The sequence below is a fragment of the Ursus arctos genome, unplaced genomic scaffold (assembly GCF_023065955.2).
Source record: "Ursus arctos isolate Adak ecotype North America unplaced genomic scaffold, UrsArc2.0 scaffold_5, whole genome shotgun sequence".
NCBI lineage: Eukaryota > Metazoa > Chordata > Mammalia > Carnivora > Ursidae > Ursus > Ursus arctos.
In genome coordinates, this window is record NW_026623067.1 from 59,274,683 (window position 1) to 59,297,521 (window position 22,839).

The following is a 22,839-nucleotide window of genomic DNA, read 5'->3' on the forward strand; positions in this document are numbered from 1 at the left end:
CATTTGTACATCAAACTGTAAAACCATATGAATCATTTTATAAAACTATGCACTTTTTTTTGGCCATTCTGAGAAGCTGCTCAGATACAAAAAGTATTTTCCAAACAAAATTTATTCAGAATCACTTCAATTTCTTTTTTATAGTTTAAAAAATATTATCAATAAATCTCCCCAGCCTTAAAATTAATTTCAAGTACTTTTAGATGCACATTATATTCCAAAGCCAAATATTAAGACTTCAAACATGCTTGCTTTTTGCTAAATTCAGCTGTATTTTCCATCTTGAGCACAAATAATAGAAAACAGGACCAGATTTAAAATTAGAAGATATGTTCTGGGGCACCTGGCTGGCTCAATGAGAAGATTTTGCAATTCTTGGTCTTGGGATCATGAGTTCAAGCCCCACGTTGGGTGCAGTGATTACTAAAAAAATAAATTAAAAAACCAGATAGGTTCTTAGCCTGGAATCCAAAAAAGCTACAAAGGGTTTAAAGGGTTTATACTTTATGCAGTGCAAAAGTTGACTGATAATCAGTAGATCACCATTTTAAAAGTGAAAAAGTAAATTGTTGCTTTGAAATATACCTCAACAAAGTATTATGTTGTACACAGGGTGGGTATGAGAAGATAATAAAAGGGAGAAAAAGATGAGGAACACTGAACTTGGTACTAAAAAACTATCCTAATTTCCTTGATGATAATAATACTAATACCTCACCTTTAGAGACATGATCACACTCATTTCTGCCAACATTTTAAGATAGGCTCTATTATAACTACTTTTTTACAAATTCGGAAACTGAGGCCCAGAGAGATTAAGTATCTTAAAAGGCAGCTAGAAACACCAAAGCCAGATTTCAAACCCATGTCTACTTGCCTTGAATTTCAGATTATTATACTGCCTCTGAGTAACAACTACTGTTAAGTAAAGAATCAGAGTAAGTTAATCAGGTATGAATCAGGCACCGACCCAAACTTGAAAGCACTGGTATTTATGTGGAAAAGATATTAGACTATCAAATTATTTAATAATATAGTTTATTTCTTTACCAATTATCGTGTAACAAAAAGTCAAGATCTTTGACATTTTCAACACTCCTATTCATTCCTCAATTGGCTTCTCCCCTCATCATTACACTGATAGTACTCTTCTAAAGGCCTCCAGTAACCTCTCAACTCCCAAATTCAGTGGATTATTTTCACCCTCACCCCCCCCCCCCGCCCCCCCGACCTTATGATAGACCAAAGCCAACTAACAATCTGCTGCTTCAATGTTCCTCTCCTTCCCTGGACACACTCTCTCTCAATTCTACTTCTTAGTTTCCTTCCCTCCTCAGTTTCTTTCAGCAACTGAGCCTTCTCCACTGCACAACCCACAGTTGCAAAAATCTGTATGCATTTAGATTTTAAGGAATCGTTAACATTTTAATCCACAATACTTAACTATAAACTCCATGAAAGTGAGGTCTATTTGTTTTTGTGTCCCTTTAACCATAAAATAGACACTTGGTGTTTGTTGAATAAAATGAAAGCTAACTTTGGTGTAGCCTAAAACTAACATCTCCCTGGAGCAGGTAGTAACTAAAAATGACGTATTTTTTAAAATATGTGGTAAGTCACAAACTTTCCAGACAAAGAATAGGTGGGGCTAAAATGAGTACTTCCCCCTTACAGAGCAGATAAACCTTAAGTTTCACAAACCAGCCCTGAAACTCAATGAGTCTATTTTAGGATGTCTTCAGTAAATTATCAGCTTTTCCCTGATTATTTTTAAGCCATGACACCTTTTTCTTAATAAATTCAACTCTGAGTAACTATGTTGTTGTTGTTGTTGTTGGAAAGAATTGTGAAATATCCTACTACCCTCGAAGCATACCAAATTTAGAACTTAAATTTCGGGGTTAAATATACAACGAATCAAAAGCCTAATGATGTGTGAAGAGAAAATAATCTAATCATGCAGTTCGTTTTTCATTTTAGAATCACAAAATCTTAGAAATGGGATGAAACAGGAAGGTTTTGTTTCAATTCCTGTTCAACCAACAATCCTTTCTACAGAATCCTTCATCAATATTTTTGGAAACTCTGCCTGAACACTCAATCCTCTTATATTCTAATTACCTTTAAAAAGTAAATCTCTTTGCATTTTTAGGCACATAACCGAACGTAACACACGTAAGGTTTTTAAAGGGTTGGACCGGGCGCCAGCAGTTTAAGCGGCAGATTTGATTTTGGCTCCGGTCAGGATCTCAGGGTGGTGAGATGAGCCCCCCCCCCCCCCCCCCCGCCCCGCTACGCAGTCAGCCAGGGAGTCAGCTTGAGACCATATTCCCTCTCCCTCTACCCCTCCCCCAACCCCCCAAAGTAAAGCTATCCTAAAACAAGACTCATCTCTCCATATCCAACGTCCCTTTTACCTACATAATTTTTCTCCTAGGCGATCCAGCGCCAGGGTGCCTCAGTCAGTTAAGCGTCTGACTTCAGATCAAGTCGTGATCCCAGAGTCCTGGGATGGAGCCCCACAGCGGGCTCCCTGCTCAGCAGAGAGCAGGCTTCTTCCTCTGCCCCTCCCCATGCTCATGCTTGCTTGCTTGCTTGCTTGCTCTCCCCCCCCCCCCGCCCCCGCCCCCGAAACAAATCTTTAAAAACAAGGGGGGGTAGGAGTTAATGGAGAAAAACATTAAGAGATTTTTTTTTTTCAATTTCTCAAACATTGGTAACATGATGCTCAAAATCTCAAGCCATATTAATCCAAGCTGGAGTTAATAAAATACAATAGTACCGATTCACTGAACCTTTGTGACCTGTGTATTAACAGAATCAATGTAAAGGTGTAGGAACTGTGTCTGGCTCAAACATGCAACTTGCTGGGAGGATCAATCTTGTTCCCCGTGGACCTAAGACAGAACCAATCAGGGCACCTGCAACCCCTAGCAAACAATCTGTGCTTGCTCCAAGTTGCCTAAAACAAGACTCATCTCTCTATGTCCCTTTCACCCCCCAAAACTCCTCCTGGAACATGTCATACATGAGAGGCATGACATGTTTGCTAGGAATGGTACATGACAAGAAATTACTTGTTTGTAGGAAGAATTAATGGAAGAGTCTTCAACTATTCGAAAAAAAGTTGAGTTATTTCATAAGAAGGGTGACAATGAAATTTTACTCAAAAGCATCTTATTATAAAATACTTTGATCCAAATCAGAGTTAAGCCCTTTGTTTGGCATATACTGTACCTTTATTAGAAAATGATACCACTTATAATGATTCTAATACTATTTTGGACTAATTTCAGGTAGGACTAATTTGAAACTTTTTACAACCTTAAATCCCACAGGTAAAGCATCTCAGGTTATTACAATCACTCATGCAGCAGGCTAATATTGCTACTCAATCTATTTCTAAGTCCCCTAAACCAATCCTCATCATAAACTCAAAGAGAGGAGGCTACTATGACACCTGCAAGCTTTCATTAAAGACTGATGTTTTACCTTTGTTTGTACTATTAAGTCTTATCACAAATGGTCATTTCCCAGGTTCGTCTCACTATTTCATTCCCTGTCCTCCTCCCCCTTCTCCCCTCAACAGGAAAACTTAGTCTGGTCCATATTAGGCACTAAAAATCTTTCCTCCTGTAGGAGAAAAACAAGCTATGGTTTGCAAACATAACCGGTACACTTTAGGTGCAATCAATCCATCAATGTAAGCAGATGATACGTGGTACATCAAACCCAGATCCATTTTGGTGAATTCCCTCCAAGGCCCAAACGTGAGTATTATGCAACAGCCACCATGCCAGATTTTAATCCCTGTGATGCAGTGATAAAATACAAATGGCACAAATATAATCCACTAGGTACTTAGGTACATTTGCCAGAAGATAAATCAAAACAAGAATTACCAAATTCTCAGGAATCTTGAAAATGACAAATTGTGTGGCAGTTCTGAATCACAATTATAACTTTTCCTTCCGGAAGTCTTCGAGTAACGTGTTCCGCCAGCCCCACTCCTTTCAAAAATCCTCACAAGGGAGCATTTTAATTGAGGTTTCCAAAGGATCTCTCAAAGGGGGAAGGGGGCCTGCATCAGGTGGTTATCTTAGAATCTACTCTAATAACCTAAAATAATTTAAGATACCCACACCAATTTCCAGAAGCTGAAAATGGAGTAAGATGTTTCATCATTTCTCCCTAAGGAAAATAATGGGAGTAAATGTAATCCAGGTCCCTGAAGCATAAACAACCCAGGGCTCAATGCTTCACCCATCGATCTCCTGGGGCACAGGCCTCGAAAAACTGCACAATGGGCAGCTAAGAATTAGAACAAAATTGCAATGACCTGCATTCTAGAAGAGAACCTATACGATATCTATTCCAAAAGAGGCTGAAGGCAAGGGAGGTGGTCACAGCATCTCCGGAGGCCACCTGCGTGGCTGAACCCGAGCCTAAACGCCTCAGCGCGCCGCCTCACCAGGTCCGCTTTTCACCAAGCCAGGGCCACGGGCCAGCGCGGCCAGGCTCCAGGTGGGGCGCAGCGGAAGGGGAGGGGGCTCGGCACGAACGCGATCCGAGGCCAGCGAAAGAAGAAGGCGGCATTCCCTCACACAAAATGGTGGCGCTGACGAGGAGGCCGGCGCACCTGTGGGCGCGCCACACGCCCCTCGGGGGACCCGGCCGACCGCGGGCAGCTGGACGCGCGCCCAGGGCCCGGGAGGCCCGCGTGGGCCTGCGCCGCGGCCGAGTCCTCAGGGCGGCCCGCAGCCCGCGGCTCGCGTCGCCGCCCGCGGGGGCGCGGGTCCGGCGTCGGCAGGGCGCGGCAGCCTCGGCCTCAGCCCGAGGCCCCTGCCCCGGACGGGCTGCGCACTCACCTCGGACGCGCCTCCGGAGCCACCGGAGCCCGGGAAAGGAGGCGGAGCCGCGGGAATGAATGGAGCCGGCGGCTGCTCGCTGGCGACCCCCGGCCGGTCCCGGGCCGCGCCGCTCGCGGCTGCCAGGGCGGGTGCGGCCGCCTCCCCCTCGCCCCGGACGCCTGGCTCCTCGTCGGCGGGTCGGCCGCAGCCCACCGTGCCCTCCGCCGGCGTGACGCACTCGCGCCGCAGCGCCTCCAGCCTTTGCAGCCGCGCCGCGCCCGCGCCCACCGCGAATCCCCCCGCCCGCGCCGCGCGGCCCCTCCTCGGCGCTGGGGACGCCGCCCTGCCTCCCTCCCGGCCCGGCCTTCAGGCGGCCGCCGGGCAGGTGCGGACTCGGACAGCCAGGGGGGCGCCGCGCTGCCCCCGCCTCGCCCCCGGAGCCCGCTCTCCGCCCGGGCCGCTGTCACAAGGCAGAGCGCGACGCCCCAGCTCAGGGATGTGGCCCGGTATTAAAGAGTGACCTTGGCTTAGATATAAAAATAGGTGCGGGTAAGCTGCGGGGACTATGATGCTGAATTTGCGTGTTCCTTTAATGTCAACATTCGCGGAATCCCGTTTTCGCACCCCGGCGGAGCTCTCCTCCAGCGGGCCCTCCCAGAATTTACACTGACTGGGTGAGGTGAACCGTCCTGGCCTCGCGACTCGGAAGCAGAGGGCGCGAGCGAGGACTGTGGGCCTGCGCCCCGCCACTTCCTTCCTAAACCCACTGCCACCTAGGAGGACGCGAGGGAAAAGGAAGTCGCTCTCCATTCATAACCTGGACAAGCCCGAGAGCCCCGACTTCCATCTTGCGTTAATAAGGAATCACTAAATTCCTGCGTTGACCTTTTCCCTTTCAGAATCTAGCACAGGCAAACTAACCCTGACCCAGAAGTAGGGAGGCCCCATCCTCCTTTCCTCCGCTTCCCCTCCCAACTCACTTAAGGGCTTTTTTGTTAATTACACTCCCACGGAAGAAGATACGCTTTCAAACATTTAAAGCATGGTAGATTTCTTAAAAGTAACGCATGCCATGGTTTAAATATAAGAAATGTATTGAGGAACAGTATTGCGTTTAAGTAATTTTAAGACTTCCTTTTATTCATAAACTCTGGAAAATAAACTCATCCTCCAAGAACTGTAGCGTTCTTTTCAGCTCATCCAGTAAATTTGAAATTTATTTCACTTCTTGGAAATATTCAGCAATCACAATACCAGTCTTTCACAAATTTAATAGTGATCAACAAGATCAATTAATACTTCAAAGAACGCTTGTTGATAGAGACATATTGGACTCAGATTTTTGTAAATCAAATAGGCTTTTCTGCCTCAAGTTTCTCTTAAGAAACAACCTCACATCTATGTTTGATTTGTAATATTTAGCAGAAATCTTAAATGTTACACATCAAACGTTTACCATTTGTAGTGGACCTTAATTAACTAGACCTAATGAGCAGGAAGTTTGAATAGTTGGGTTTTATGCACAGCAAATGTTGAATGAATGGACTCATAAAACTTTTGAATTTATATTTCTAGAGCTGTAGGTAAGTAGGAGTCCCCATGGGAATCCCAAACAATTGTCACTTTGGGAAGACGTTCTTTTTTTTTTTTTTTTTGGTACCAGAGGCTACAGTTGTTGAAGCCTTAGGCCTCAGTGCAAAGCAAGCCAGAGCAACTTGTTCATAATGTTTGAAATGCATGGGAGTGACTGACGTTTAGCTGTAATTTTTATAGGTCGGTACTTGTGCTTGGGAGGCCTGTCTCCCAAATGTCTGGCCACTCTGGTGGGAATCAGACCTACACTCACCCAGCCCATCCAGGCAGCTAAACTCAGCTCTCTTCCTGTTAACTGCGTTCTCTTTTCTCTACTTGCAACATTATGTGGCCTTGAGTATTTAAGAAAAAAAAAAATCACCATTTACTTACCTTTTTGGCATAGATTCATTAAGTCTTGGTTGTCTGTTTACCCATACTCTTGAGGATCCATGAGTCCCTAGTGGGCAAAGACATAAAAAAAGTGAGTCTTTGTCAGATTAATACGTGCTGTAAACCACTACCAATACATTTTGAAATATGTTTGAGGCTTTTGTCTTAAAAGTTTTGTAGAGTGTAAAAGGATCATTGTTTTGTTTTTTGTTGTTGTTTATACTTGCTTCAATTATTTTAAGTTATAAGCAGAAGGAAACACGGTAAGAGTTTCCGTTGCATTTTTTGTATATGTTAAAAGGGGAGTGGAACCATGTTGAGAAGCTTGCCACAACTGGATTTTGGAGGTTGCTGACACAAATGACCCAGAGAAGAGCCCTTAGATTGCCCTAGAAAAGTGGACTCTCTAAAGGCTAAAATAAAGGCTAAAGTTTTTGACTACTAACAAATGGCCGGGCACTCTGCTAACTTCTTTGTGGAAATTAACTTGTAGTCATCCTTCGAAGTGCATACTAATGTTATCCCCATTTGACCTGAGAGAGACTGAGGCACACAGAGAAGCTAAGTAACTCGCCCATGATCACACAGCTAATAATTCCGGCAGTTTGACTCAAGAGCAAACTCCCTTAATCAGGATCCTATACCACCTTTCATGTGCTCCAAATTCTATGCCATAGGGCCATATGATTGGATTTTGCTTTTGAATCCCTAAAACATACCAAATACTGAGTGCCTTCATGGTTAAATTATTTCTTAGATCTACTCGTATTTTCCTGGACATGAAGAGAGAAGTTAAACCCTTACTTAGAAAACTTGTAAGATTTCCTCATTTATATTAAACAAAATCGTATAAGCTGTTGGTTTTTGAAAGGGGAAAAAAAAGCTTTTCACATTTTTAAAAAAGATTTTATTTATATGATTTAATTTATATTTTATTTATATGAGAGAGAGAGCACGAGCTGGGGGAGGAGCAGAGGGAAAGGGAGAAGCAGACTCTCCTGCTGATTAGGTAGGGAGCCCCACGCAGGGATCTATCTGAGGACCCCGGGATCATGACACGAGCTGAAGGCAGACACTAAACCGACTGAGCCATCCAGGTGCCCCGCTTTTCACATCTTTTAAGGGTAATTGCTCTCCGTTGCTCTCCAAGTTTTTTTCAGGTTCCAGAGCACAATTATAAGTTTTCTTTATATTTATTTAGTGTATGGAAGAAACACGATTCCCCAGAAGAGATTTGTTACCGTCTTTGACCCTCCATTAGATTTACATGGGTAGAATTAGGATCTATTATACATGTGTTTTAAATTCGTAAAAATCACAGTGAGAAGGTTTTAACGACTGAGGCAGCCCAGAAACTCCAGATCCAAAACATTAGCCAATTAGTTAACTAGTTAGCTAATAATGTCAGTCATGGCAAAGGAGAAATGAAAAAACAATCTTTCCTCCTTGCACTAGAAGAAAAGGGACTCCGTATCCTAGTATGCTTTGTTTCTTTCTCTGGTATATAAAATACGTCACAGGAATGCTTTCAGGATTAAATGCAGCAGTTTGATGGGGATTTGTTAGGCATTACAACTGTCTGTAGATTTCAAATTCCTGAGTGATCCTCTGCACCCCGGGTTGGGGGAAGGTAGAAAGAACCTGAAGAACAAGAGAAATAACAGGTTTGAGAAGCCCGGTTACACTTGTTTCTTCTGTTGGTTTGGTCTAATATGAAATAGAAGTTTAATCACAGAGTAAGTATTTGGTAAGTTTAGTTTGGGTTTGTTTAAGAGAAATAACATGGTATTTTTCATATTACTAACGAAAAATTGCATACATACATATTTACGTCTGTGGCAGATACTACCAAGTTGCCTAGTCAGTATTCATTCCCCCCTTTTCTCTGACAGACCCAATTTTATTCAGGGTGGCAATGTGCCCAACTAAAACTATTTTCCTCTCGAGACTCCTCTTGCACCTGGGATATCTCTCTGATCATTTTGGCCAATGGAATGTCAGTAAAAGATCATTAGGTATGGCTTCCAAGAAAGCTTTGTTTTTCTGATTAAAAAAAAAAAAGATTCAAATATCCGTTTGCCTTTTGCCATTTGTACCCTTTTCTTCTTTCTGCTTGGAAGGAGGACTTAAGTCTGGGATCAGAGCGGCCATCCTGAAGCTATGAGCTGACCGTAGGAATGAAATCCATGTGTAACTATACCCAGAGCCAAGAGACAGGAACCCGGGAGAATGATGACATGGAGCTACCACACCAATTGCTTTTCACATTTTTTTAAAAAGATTTTATTTATTTGAGAGAGAGAGAGCAGGGGGAGAGGCAGAGGGAAAGGGAGAAGCAGATTCTCCTGCTGAGCATGGAACACCCCCCCACCACCACCAACTCAGAGCTCTATCTAAGGACCCTGGGATCATGATCTGAGCTGAAGGCAGACTCTTAACCTACTGACTGCCTACCTCCAAGTTTTCTCTGTTACTTGCCAACAAATGCAGTCCTAACTAAAAGTCAAGGTTAAACACTATCTCCTTGATGTATGTAAAAATACAATAAATAAAAATATTTTTCTGTAGTATATATACTGTACCATATAGATACTATTCATTGATTTTTGCTGCTGTATTAAATAACTGCATTTTGCAGAAATCAGTGCTCTCTGTGACTTACCTACCTAATAGTTAGTGGGAAAGAAAACCAATTTTTGACTATGAAAAGGATATTGTATCTTTTAATTATTTTTTTCATAGATGGGGCGAGGGGAAGAGAGAATCTGAAGCAGGCAGCATGGAGCCTGATGCAGGGCTCGATCTCACGACCCCAATATCATGACCTGAGCTGAAATCAAGAGTCAGACACAGAAACGGACTGCGCCACCCAAGTGCCCTAAGAGTATCTTATATAGTGCATTTGATTTTAACACATTTCACACATGACCTCAGTAAGTCTCTAATATCACCGTGAGAAAGGATGACACGAGCTGTAGTCATCTAGAAACAAGTTACTGACCAAAGTGATCACCACACCGTATACATAAAGAATACACAGGAAAGTAAAATTATGTTTTCATTTTTAATTAAAAACAAATAGAAAAACCAGAATTTAGAGAGGGGTCCTCAATTTAGAAAAAGTAGTCTGTACTTTACAGAAAGCAACCTGGCGATACATATCAAAAGTTCTGAAAATGTGAATATGTTACCATACTACTACTCCTGGAAATCTATCTGAAGGAATCTTTTAGGAAGAGGAAAAAAGTTATGCTCATGAAGATGTCACTGAAGCAATTATTTTAACTTGTTTTTGTTTTTGTTTTTTTCTTTTCATAATTTTCTGCATCCAACATGGGGCTTGAACTCATGACATTGAGATCAAGGGTCACATGTTCCTCCAACTGAGCCAGGCAGGCGCCCCTGAAGCATTTTTTTTTTAAGAAAGCCAAAATGTATAAATACCATGAATGTCTAATAATAGGTATTAGTTAAAGAAATGCAAAATGTTTGCCTATCTTATTGCAGGCAATAAGAGGAATTATTTTTAATTGCTAATGGCAACTGGGACGGCTTATTGAAACAGCTAAACACTATAATAGGCTGGCCTGCAAAATCGAACATCCATCTGGTGGCAAAGTACCATAATCTATATTGTCATTATTGCCGAATTACATTTATTAAACACTTCTATGCCAGGTACCCCAAAATGTGCCACTTTAGCATGCAGATTATTTGGAGCTAAAGACAAGGACCATCAGACTCAAAAAGAGCTCTTTTTACCACCCCTTTAACTGCCCTAAAGAAATTGAACTAGAGAGCCTGTATCAGGAAAAGAGCTATTACCAAAGATAATTTTTTTTAGTGTAAGAAAAACTTCTCTTCACGGCATGGCAAACATTTGTTTACCAAATACTGGTTCTTCCCATCTTCCTATGAACTATCTTTCTCCCCTATGAAATCCCAATCCTTACCTTCTTCTCTTTAGCTCAAGATGGCATATGATTGCCTGATTGGTGGAGAGCCTCTCAGGTCATGGTGGGGCTCCTGGAAGCTTGTAATTAAGTTTTTCTCCTGTTAATCTGTCTTATGTCAATTTATTATTTTTTTAAATTTTTAAATTTTTGTTAGTAATCTCTACCCCCAACATGGGGCTCGAACTCATGACCCCAAGATCAATAGTCTCATGCTCCACTGACTGAGCCAGGAGCCCCTGTCTTATGTCAATTTAATTACTGGACTAACAAAAAACTTAGAAGGGAAGAAAGGAAAAGTTTTCCTCCCCTGAAGTACTGAACATTTTACCTTAGTTGTCTTGCTTAATTCTCATACTATTTGAGGTAGACGCTATATCTTCATTTCAAAGATGAGGACACAAGTTTAAAGAGGTATGGAAATTGACCCAAGGTGTAGAGCAGGAATTTGACCATTGCTCTGAATTACTCTAGACTTAGACATTAGAGTATAGACTTAACCATACCTCTTCTCAATTAGTATACATCCAGCTTCTAGAAAATATTTGTATTAACATCCTCTCACCAAATATTTATACATTTATTAACTCAGCACATGTCTTTTAAAATGTCTATTACATCAGGCACTGTGCTAGATGGACTCTGCGATGTGGTAATGTGATGAAGGGAACAGACAAAGCCAACAAGAAATGTGACTATGGCGTGTAAAACAATGGCTACTGGCACAACTGAGAAGACAACCAAGGCTTTTAGCAGAGTGTAGAGTACCAAGAAATGAGGCTAGACAAACAGGCAGGACCAGTTATTCTTTTAAAAAGTCCTCGTCAGCCATGATAAAGAGTATGGACTCAATCCCAAAGGCAATGAGAGAGCCACTTTAAGGGGGTTAAATTTCAGAGTGACATGACTACACTTGCGTTAGCAAATTTTCTCAGACTGCAATGTGGAAAATGAATTGAAGAAAATAAGGCAAGGAGCCAGTTGTGGAAGTGATACAGACTGATGACAGTCTGGTCTAGAGGTCACAGTGAGGATGAAGAAGGTAAATGAATCCTAACACTCAAAGGTAGGAAGTAGAGTCAACAGGACTTGGAAAATGTGCAATGTACTAGAGAAGACAAGACCACCGGCTTTTGGCTTGAAGCATTGAGTGGATAGTGGTGCCACTCACTAAATTAGGAATCACTGGAGAATTAGGATTTGGGAGGTAAAATCATGAATTCCATTTTGACTACATTGAGTATTATGTGCCAGACATCCAAAGATCTCTATGAAATAGATGTTTAGGGACTGGAGTTCGGATGACATATCTAGACTGCAGGTACAGATGGGAAGTCATCAGCACAGGAATGGTCACGAAGCCATAGGTTGAGTGAGCTTGCTGAGGAAGAGTGGGAGAAAAAAGCATATGTCCCTTCGAAATCAAATAGGATTTAGAGTTTGAAGATCTAAATCTTCGTAAGAAGATCCTGCATAGGAAGCAGAGATGTGACCAGAGAGGAAAGCGAGATTGTAGTCATAGAGGCCAAAAGAGAGGGGGAGATAAGTCTTCAGTGGAGTTAAATACTCCCTTCGGAATTTACCCAAAGGAACTAATTAAGGATGAGCACAAAGACTTGCCTATAGACTATTTCAATATTGTTTGTAATAGGAAAATACTGGTGGTGGGGAAAGGGCTAGAAAGTCCACCAAGAAGTTGCTACATAAATGATGGTACATCCAATGTACCAACAATAGAATGTTGTGTCATTTTAAAATTTTATTTCTGAACAATATTTAATTACATCAGCAAATATTAAGTAGAAAAGACATCTGTTTAAAAAGTGTGATCCCACTTTTGCTTTTAGAATTATGCTTAATCATACAAATATATTCAGAGAATAGACCATAAGGATTATATTAAAAGATTAATAGCAAAAGTTGGAAAATGGATTAGAAAGAGGCAAAAAAGGGTAATGAGATTACTGGATAGATTAGTTATATTTTGTTTGTGGTATTTTCCCCATTTTGCATGATGAACATAGAGTCCTTTTATAATAAAAAAATTTATGGGTTTTTGGTTAAGAAATTTATAGCACAAAACCCATACTGTGCAGTGATTAGGTATTATCTTTACAGGGGGTGTGCTGGGGGTGGCGCCTGGCTGTCTTAGTTGGAAGAGCATGTGACTCTTGATCTCGAGGTCATGAATTCGAGCACCATGTTTGGTGTAGGGATTATTTAAATAAATTAAAAAAAATTTTTTTAAGTACTATGTTTATGGAAACTAGATAGCAATGTGGAAAACTACTGATGAAGAATAATTGGAAGGCAGACAGGCAGGGACAAGGGGCCCCTGGCCTAAGGATAACTCCTTACACCGCTCAGGAAGGAGTACCCTTTCCCATATGATAGGTGACAAAAATCTGATTGGATGACAGGTGCAGGGAGGGTTAATCAGATTAAAACAGTCCACTAATAAGCCCATAAAAACCCCTAGACTTAGAAATTCATGTGACAACTCCTTCTGGTCCCCTCCCTCCCTGGGAGCTTTGTACTATCGCTTTGCTATCGCTCAATAAACCTTGCTTTGCTGCCCACCGCTCTGGTTTGCCTCTGCATTGGCATGACCAAGAACCGTGGGCACTGACAGAGAAAAAAATCCTGCAACACTATGAGTGCTAGAACATTAAGTTACAGCAAGTTATATCACTTTCATAGAAAGAACCAGGATAAGGACCAGTAGAACTATCAAAGATAAAACTGCACACTGGTTAAAGAGGGTAAAGACAGATTTTATACAGGAACTAATGTAGGAGGGGAAAGGCAGGAAGGGAAAGAGCTGAGCTCCCTTCTGATATGCACAGAGGTGACTGGACATTTTAAAAAGAGAATTGTAAGCAGAAAGAGTTAGTGGTCCCTGGAAAAAGGAAAAAAAAAAAAAAAAAAAAGACCAGACATAGATTTTGTGACATAGGACCAATCATTTTAGGCCTCCAGCTGCTTTCCGTACACCTTACCCGCCCTGCTTGCCCTAGAACATTACTTTGCAGAACTTTCTAGGAGGTATCAGAATTACAAAGAAATGCGAAAACGTCAGTAGTTAGGGTTTTAAGGGAACAAAGAGAATGCAAAAATTAGCAGTCTCTACAAGACCAGGAAATAGCCTAACCACATCAGATAGAGTAAATCTATGGTAAAACTCCCAGTGCTGTTTCAAAAGTAAGCAGGGCCCTGCATTCCCTACTGTAGATAAGGAGCCCAAGACCCCATCCAGTTTATACCAGCTCTCAGAGCATGCCCAAAGCCCCTTCCCACTGTCCGAGGGTTAACTTCTGCTTTACCTTAATGTTAAAGTCTCCGCCCCAGGAGGAGTACAACCCTCATTAACATAACAAAGGGGTTGCCTATCGGCATGTTTTCTTCTTTTTTTTTAATGAATGCTGATAATAGTCATTCTTATTTATTTTTATTTTTTAAGTACTTTTTTTTTTTAAGGAGTTTATTTATTTGAGAGAGAGTGAGAGAGAGGTAAGGGACAGAGGGAGAAGCAGACTCCCTGCTGAGCAGGAAGCCTGATGTGGGGCTTGATCCGGGGACTGGGGACCGCAGGATTGACCTGAGCGGAAGGCAGACACTTAACCAACTGAAGCCTGAGCCACCCAGGTGCCCCAAGGCATGTTTTCTAAGTATGCCTGAACAACCTTATGCCCACCTTTCCATGCAATGACAAATCTCCCCTTTCTGAATATTCATCCTAAACACTAAATAAAAGAAACCCACCCATCCCTGCTTAGGGAGTCATGACTTCGGAAGTTATTCCCCAAGATCGTATTTGCTGCAAATAAAGTTTCCTTTGGGTGATAAGTCCTCCTGGTGGAGTTTCTATAACTCATCAAGGAGCCGACTCACCATAGTTTGGTTACAGAATGAGGGAGCAGGGAGGAGGACTCAGAGTGTTTTGATCAGAACTGGAGAAGTGAAAAGTTACAAGAAGTGGGCAGGAGTGTTGTTTAACATCAATGTGATTCAGCCATCTATGTCTGCTAACTGGAATTTATCCAAGTTAGGCTTCTACTTCCCACAGACTGGGAGACAGAGGATTAACTGGATTATTACATTTCAAAGAAATGGTTTTCAGGTCTTTGAAAAAGACACTCCTGGGTTACAGGACATACATAAACATCTCAAAGGGACAGAGGAAGGATTTACAACTGGAAGCTTTTTTATTTTTATTTTTTATTTTTTAAAGTTTATTTAATTTGTTTTAGTAATCTGTACATGCGACGTGGGCCTCAAACTCATGACCCCATGATTAAGAGTCGCACCCTCTTCTGACTGAGCCAGCCAGGTGCCTGGAAGTTTTGTTTTTTTTTTAAATAAATGCTCTAAGACAGGGAGGTCAAGGGTCTTTGGTCAGGTATTGGCTGGAACGGTGATTCTCTTGGCATCCCTAAGCTTTTCCAAACAGGAACTTAAGCAGGGCCAGATCATCCCAGGGCCTTGGGCTGCTAGAAGCTATGCTAGTTTGGTCAATTCTAGTGCAAGGGTCTGGATGGAGTCATTTCTGCCCAGAATTTTTGCAGTTCTCAGGGCCAACGTGTTCAAAATCAAGAAGTGGGGACAGATCCAGAAGAGGCTGAGAAGGTTCTCTTCCTGCACAACTGGGTAAAGTCCTCTGCCCCACTGGTCTCATAAGAAATGAGTTCCTGTACTTTAATTCTTGCCCCCTGCGCTAGCAAAATCAATGTATGGATAAAGAGAGTTTCTGGAAATGCACGCCATATTGTCATTGTTCCATGGGCTCCACACACAGCTGGGCCCTGCACAAGGCCACACACCAGAGAGGGCACAAGAAAAAGCTGAAATCCTGCTGTGGCTCTGTGTGTCAAGCCAAGCCCCCTAATTTTAGGCTTCCTCAGCCAAAAGAGGGGTGCTTTTCTAATTTGTCTATCCTGAAGGAGTACCTTTTTTGAACAAAACGAAATGTCTTTCTACACTGAGGTGATCCCAACTGTATTAGGTGAAAAATCATGAACACTGGAAAGCGGATTCAAGATAATTCGGGATCCTCCTTTATGGGGCCCCATACGAAGGCATAACTCATTTTAAATGAAAATAAATTTCCAGCACATCATTTTGGGTTTTGGTGGCACACTTCACACTCCAAGAACATTGTTATGCAAACACTCTACTAACTAAAATGTACATGGTACCTACAGTTGTGTTTACTAAAGATACCAGCATTATAATCTTGCCCCCACCCCCATTCACCTTTCTACCCACCTGTTCAACACCCCCACCATCAGCTTCATTTACTGATTCAGAAAAATATTGCAAAGTAGAAGGTGGCAACATTACTGACTGGCTTTCTTTACGTCAGCTATCCGTGCAAGGGACTCGATTAATGACTAAATTCTGTCCTGCAGATAATGCTGGAACATAAAATGCTCTCCAAGTAAAGATTTACATAGGGAAGCCACAGATACTGTAATTAAGAAAAACATAAAGCAAAAACTCCCTTACTCCAACTTCAAAACCCAAAACCAAACAAACAAAAAACTATGAAACTCTGAATACTCCAGCTCAACTAGGAGAAAAAACAAACAAACAAGCACAACACTTGAATTCCTTTACAATGGAAAGGAGCAAAAATGGATGGAACTTTTGACCCAAACAAAGACACATCCGACAGGGAAAGGCATGTCCTGCCAAGGCTTAGAAGAGGGACAGTCTTCTGCTTCCCCCACATCAAGGCTGAAACAATACACAATGTCTCTCAATTTTTCTGCCTGGCCTTGGTTTGAAAATGCTGCAGTGGAGCTGATTTGAGCTGGGTGGGGGATGGGGTGCACCAGGCCTTCAAGTGTCCTGCAGGTCCTTCTTGCTTTCCCTTTTGCAATGCTTCTCCAAATTCTGTGTGAAAAATGCAGAGTCCTGAGTCTCTTTCCTAAAGATTTCAATCCAGGAGATCTAGAATGGGACCAACGAATCCACATTTTATTTTTAATTTTAATTTTTTTTTTAAAGATTTTATTTATTTATTCGACAGAGATAGAGACAGCCAGCGAGAGAGGGAACACAAGCAGGGGGAGTGGGAGAGGAAGAAGCAGGCTCCTAGCGGAGGAGCCTGATGTGCGGCTCGATCCCAGAACGCCGGGATCACGCCCCGAGCCTAAGGCAGACGCTTCACCGCTGTGCCACCCAGGCGCCCCTAATTTTAATTTTTTTTTAAGATTTATTTATTTATTTGAGAGAGAGAGAAAGCACAAGTAGGGGGAGGGACAGACAGAGAGGGAGACATCTCAAGCAGACTCCGTGCTGAGTGCAGAACCCGATGCAGGGCTCGATCTCATGACCCTGACATCATGACCTGAGCCGAAATGAAGAGTCAGATGCTTAACTGACTGAGCCACCCAGGGGCCCCAAGAATCCACATTTTAAATAAGTGCCATAGCTATGATCTTTATCAAAGCTCTTTATAGATGGTGAGATTAATTAACACAATAGAGAAACTGAGATGAGACAAAGAGTGTCATATATGCATGGCAAAGTAAAGGGATTTAAACTTCTGGTTTTTTCTTTTGTATTAAGGTCCAACATTTACAGTAAAGTGCATACGGTCTCTAATATTAAGCATAGAGTTCAGTGAATTCTTTTTTTTTTTTAAGATTTTATTTATTTATTCGTCAGAGAGAGAGAGACAGCCAGCGAGAGAGGGAGCACAAGCAGGGGGAGTGGGAGAGGAAGAAGCAGGCTCCCAGTGGAGCCCGATGTGGGGCTCGATCCCAGGACTCTGGGATCACGCCCTGAGCCGAAGGCAGACGCTTAACGACTGAGCCACCCAGATGCCCCCGTTCAGTGAATTCTTAATATGTAGACAACTAGATAACTACCACCCAAATCAGGATGTGAGACACTTCCAACATGTCAGCAGGCTGCCTCATTCCCCCTTCCAGTCAATACCTCTCCCTAAAGGCAGCCTTTCTTCTCACATCTGACATCATAGATTTGCCTGTTTTTGAACTTCATGTAAACAGAACTTAGTATACTTTTATTAAGAACTTTTTTGTGTCTGGCTTCTTTTGCTCAACCTCGTGTTTGTGAGAATCATCTGTGTTGTTGAGTGTTGAAGAATTTTTTTTTAAATTTCTGTGTAGTATCCCATTGTATAAAAATGCCATGATTTATTTGCTCCTTCTCGTATAAATGGACATCAATCATTTCAAAATCGTTTAGCATTTCTATATGAATTTTAGGATCAGTTTGTCTGTTTCTGCAAAAAAGGCAGTTGGATTCTTATACAGATCCCATTGAATCTGTAGTTCAATTTGCATAGTATTATCTTAAAAATACCATGTCTTCCAATAAATAAACACCGGATGTCTTTTCATTGATTTCAATCCTCTTTGCTTTTTTTTTTTTAAACAATGTGTTGTTTGCAGTATGCAAGTCTTGCCCTTCCTCAGTTACATTTATTTCTATTTTATACTTTCTGATGATACTATACATGAAGTTGTATTCTTTTTTTTTTTTAAGATTATTTATTTATTTATTTGACAGAGATAGAGACAGCCAGCGAGAGAGGGAACACAAGCAGGGGGAGTGGGAGAGGAAGAAGCAGGCTCATAGTGGAGGAGCCTGATGTGGGACTCGATCCCATAACGCCGGGATCACGCCCTGAGCCGAAGGCAGACGCTTAACCGCTGTGCCACCCAGGCGCCCATGAAGTTGTATTCTTAATTTAGTTTTTAGATTGCTCACTGCTAGTGTACAGAAATCCAATGGATTTTCATATACTAATCTTGTATCCTGCTACTTGAATTAACTTGTTTATAAGCTTTAATAGTTTTTTGGTGGATTCTTTAAGGTTTTCTACAAATGACATCATGTCATCTGCAGACAGAAGTGTAACAGCAGTCCAGCTGGTCTTCAGAATTAACTTGTTTCAGGCTAATGCACTCCCTACATGCTGACCTAAGTCCCTGGATCTGTAGCAGGTAGACCATGGGCCTTGAGGAGTGAAGGACCTAATGTTCCCAGGCCACAGTGGCCAGCAAGTCTGTGAAGCTGCCTTGGCTTTCTGATTAGTCTGGCAATTTTTTAGCAAAATGTTTTTCTTTTTTAGGTCACAAAAATGATTTTACTCACCTCCCTTTGTGTATCTGTAGACCTTGCCCTCCTTTGCAGAAAGAACGAAGTACTCCTACACATCACAGAACAGGAACTGCACGTCCTCACACAGCCCCCGAGCCCTGAGGTAATGTCTGTAGCTGGCATCGCAGAGTCTGCCACGGAGTCTGCCCGTGATCAAGACATATTGCAGGCCACCGTGCTCCCTTTGCTGATTAACTACCCGAAACCCCTTTAAGAACCCCTGGGCCAGGCAGAAAGCTTGGAGTTGGTTTTGGGACAAGAGTCTCCCTTCTACCCAGGTGGCTGGCTTCCTGAATAAAGCTCAAATTCCTTTCCAATCAAAATTTGTCTCTTGAGTATTGGTCTTTCGAGTGATGGCCCAACTTTGGGGTTCTGGAATAGAAGTAGTTTCACTTCCTCTTCCCATCTTGATTCTCTGTTTTTGCCTAATTGCTTGACCAGAACCTCCAGTACAATGTTAAATAGAAGTGATGAGAACAGACATCTTTGTCTTGTTTCTGATCTTATGGAAAAAGTTTTCAGTATTTTACAAGTATGACTTTAGCTGTGGGTTTCTCATGGATGATCTTTATCAGGCTGAGGAAGTTTCCTTTTACCCTATTTTGTTGAGTGTTTTCATTATGAAAGGGTGCTGGATTTTGTCAAATGTTTTTTCTCCATTTAGATGATCCTGTGGTTTTCCATTATTCTATTAATATGATGTATTACATTGATTCTTTCATATGTTGAACCAACCTTGCATTCTTGGGGATAAATCCCACTTGTTCAGGGTGTATAATCCTTTTTATATGATGTGAGATTTAGTTTTCCAGTATTTGCAGAGGATTTTTGCACCTGTGTTCATAAGTAATATTGGTCTGTGGTTTTCCTTTTTTGTGATGTCTGTCTTTATTATCACATTATACTTAATCCATAGAATGAGTTAGGAAGTACTTCTGTTTTATGTAGACTTTGAGACGGACCCTTCCTTCCTTCCTTCCTTCCTTCCTTCCTTCCTTCCTTCTTTTTTTCCTCCTTTCTTTCCATAATCTCTATACCCAATGTGGGGCTTGAACTCATGACTCGGAGATAAAGAGTTGCATGCTCCACTGACTGACCCAGCCAGGTGCCACTGTACTAATTCTTTAAATGTTTGGCAGAATTTGGCAGTGAAGCTATTTGTACCTGGGCTTTTTTGGGTGGGTACTTTTTATTTACTAATTCAATCTACTTATTGTCAGTCTATTCATATTATCTATTTTTTTCTTTTCTTGTTTTAGTGCCGCAACACCGCCCGCGGAGCCATGGCGTTAATTCGGGAGAAGGACGCGGCACAGACAGGTTAGCTTGCAAAAGAGAGCGTGGGTGCAGGGGACGAACGCCAGGTGTGCCACCGCCAAGAGTGCGATTGCTGCAACCTCACGTATTTAGAGGTAATAATCAATCAAAGACAATCAAGGGGATGATCGGTGCATCCTAGTGAATAGTAGTACATCACGGGGAAGGTCATGGGATTAGATGATGTAAAGTTCAGCAAGTGAGGCCTATTCTTAAACATGTTTCTATGGGCCCTGTGGGCTATTGTCAAAAGCAATCAAGTTTCGGTTGGGGCAGTGTTCTGCCCTGAGTGAGCTGGGCGTTCCCAACTGCTGGGCAAGCAGGGCATTCCCGGCCGCTGTGCTCTGACATTTACGCTAAAGCCTGCAAGGTCACAAACATGTTTTCCTATTATATCCTTAGCATAAGCTCTCGGCCAGTGGCTGCTGCATTTTAGATTTATTTATTTGTGAGAGAGAGAGAAAGTGGGGAAAAGAGCAGAGGGAGAGAATTTTCTTTCTTTCTTTTTTTTTTAAAGACTTTATTTATTTATTTGACAGAGAGAGAGACAGCAAGAGAGGAAACACAAGCAGGGGGAGTGGGAGAGGGAGAATCAGCCTTCCCACTGAGCAGGGAGCCCGATGAAGGGCTCAGTCCCAGGCCCCTAGGATCATGCCCTGAGCCGAAGGCAGACGCTTAACGACTGAGCCACCCAGGCGCCCCAGAGGGAGAGAATTTTCAAGCAGACTCCCCACTGACTGCAGAGCCTGATGTGAGGCTTGATCCCATGACCCATGAGATCATGACCTGAGCTGAAACCAAGAATTGTACACTTAACCACCTGAGCCACCCAAGCGCCTCCTATTTTTTTCTTGAATCAGTTTTGAGTATTTGTGTGTTTTTAGGAATTTGTCCTTTTCATGTAGATTATCTAATTCGTTGACATGCGTTTGTTCATGGTGTCCCCTTATACTCTTTTTGATTTCTATAAGGTGGGTAGTAATGACCTTTTTTTCCTCTGATTTTAGTAATTTGGGTCTTCTCCTTTTGTCGTGGTCAGTCTGTTTAAAGGCTTTTCAATTTTGTCAATCTTTTCAAAGAACCAATTTTTTGGCTTTGTAGAACTTCTCTATTATTTTTCTCTTCTCTATTTCATTTGTTTCCACTCTAATATTAATTATTTACTTCAATTTGTCCATGCTTTGGATTTAGTATGCTCTTTATTTTTCTAGTCTCTTCATGTGGGAGGTTAGGTTATTGATCTGAGATCTTTCTTCTTTGTTAATCTAACTGTTTACAGGTATAAATTTCCCTCTTGGCACTATTTTTGTTGCTTCCCATAAGTTTTGCTATGTTGTATTTTTGTTTTCACTCATTTCAAAGTACTTTTTGAATTCTGTTGGGATTTCTTCTTGGACCCATTTGTTATTCAGGAGCATGTTGTTTAATTTTCACATACTTGTAACCTTCCCAAATTTCTGTTATTAATTTCTAATTTCATTCCACTATTACCAGGGAACATACCTTGCATGATTTTAATCTTCTAAAATTTGTTGCAATTTGCTTTTTGGCCTACAACAAAGTCCATCCTGGAGAATATTTCATGTGTACTTAAGAAAATGTGTATTCTGCTGTTATGGGGAGGACTGTTCTATGTACGTCCATGAAGTCCATGAGTTGGTGAATAGTCTTATTAAAGTCTTCTTTTTCCTTGCTGCCCCCCCCCTTTTTTTTTAAGATTTTATTTATTTATTTATTTATTTGAGAGAGAAAGGGAGAGAGAGCATGAGCAGAGGGAGAGGCGGAGGCAGAGGGAGACGCAGACTCCCCACTGAGTAGTGAGCTTGACGTGGGGCTTGATCCCAGGACCCTGGGATAATGACCTAAGCCTAAGGCAGACACTTAACAGACTGACCCCCTCAGGCACTCCCCTTGCTGCCTTTCTTTCTAGTTGCTCTATCCATTATTGAAAGTTGCATATTCAAGTCCAACTATTATCACTGAATTGCCTATTTCTCCATTCAATTCTGTGATTTTCAGATGTTTATTGGCCATTTGAATGTACAATTCTATTTATTAACTGTTCATTTCTTACATACTCATCTATATGTTTGAAAGATCTCAGAACAAGTTTAAAAAAGCAAAGCAAAGTGCTGAACAGTAGAGGGACAGACTGAGACACACATATGTGTCTATGTGTGCTTGCATGTATGCAATACACGCATATCTATGTTTTAATATGCCTCGTATGTTTTTGAAAAAATATGAAACAATAAAGTTGGAAGAATTATTTAAAAAGTCATTTATAGTGAACTATAAAAGCAACAAGACAAATTTCATTATAATTTGTCAAATTATGAGGGAAGTTTAAAAGAAGTGAAAAAAGTGAAGTAAGAATAAAGCTATGTGGGTATTGTGGGGGCAGTGAAGGGACGTTTAAACCTTGCTAGAATTTAAGTGGAAATGAGGAGGATCCAGGGAGTCAGCCAGACGGCCAAGGGAGATTGATCTCAAGTGAATCTAAGTGAAGTCTTTGATCTGTCTCTGGTAGAGGATTTCAAAAGAAATGCCCTTGAGGTGTAAGTCAATCAACTAAAGCAGTAAAACACAAGCTAACATCACCTGAAGAACTTTTTAAA

At 41.7% G+C, this 22,839-nt stretch overlaps 1 protein-coding gene across 4 annotated transcripts in view; it reads right to left on the minus strand.

Moving 5' to 3' along the window:
• Window positions 1–22,839, minus strand: part of FAM169A (family with sequence similarity 169 member A) — a 182,747-nt gene that overhangs the window by 56,158 nt on the left and 103,750 nt on the right. For 2 of the 4 annotated variants that reach the window (XM_026498787.4, XM_057307228.1), the window contains exon 5: window positions 6,816–6,882. The gene's annotated coding sequence lies outside the window, so the exon portion shown is untranslated. Of the gene's footprint in view, window positions 1–3,902; window positions 4,328–4,868; window positions 4,988–6,815; window positions 6,883–22,839 lie in introns of those variants that run through there. The other 2 variants (XM_057307229.1, XM_057307230.1) reach the window with 2 other exon arrangements.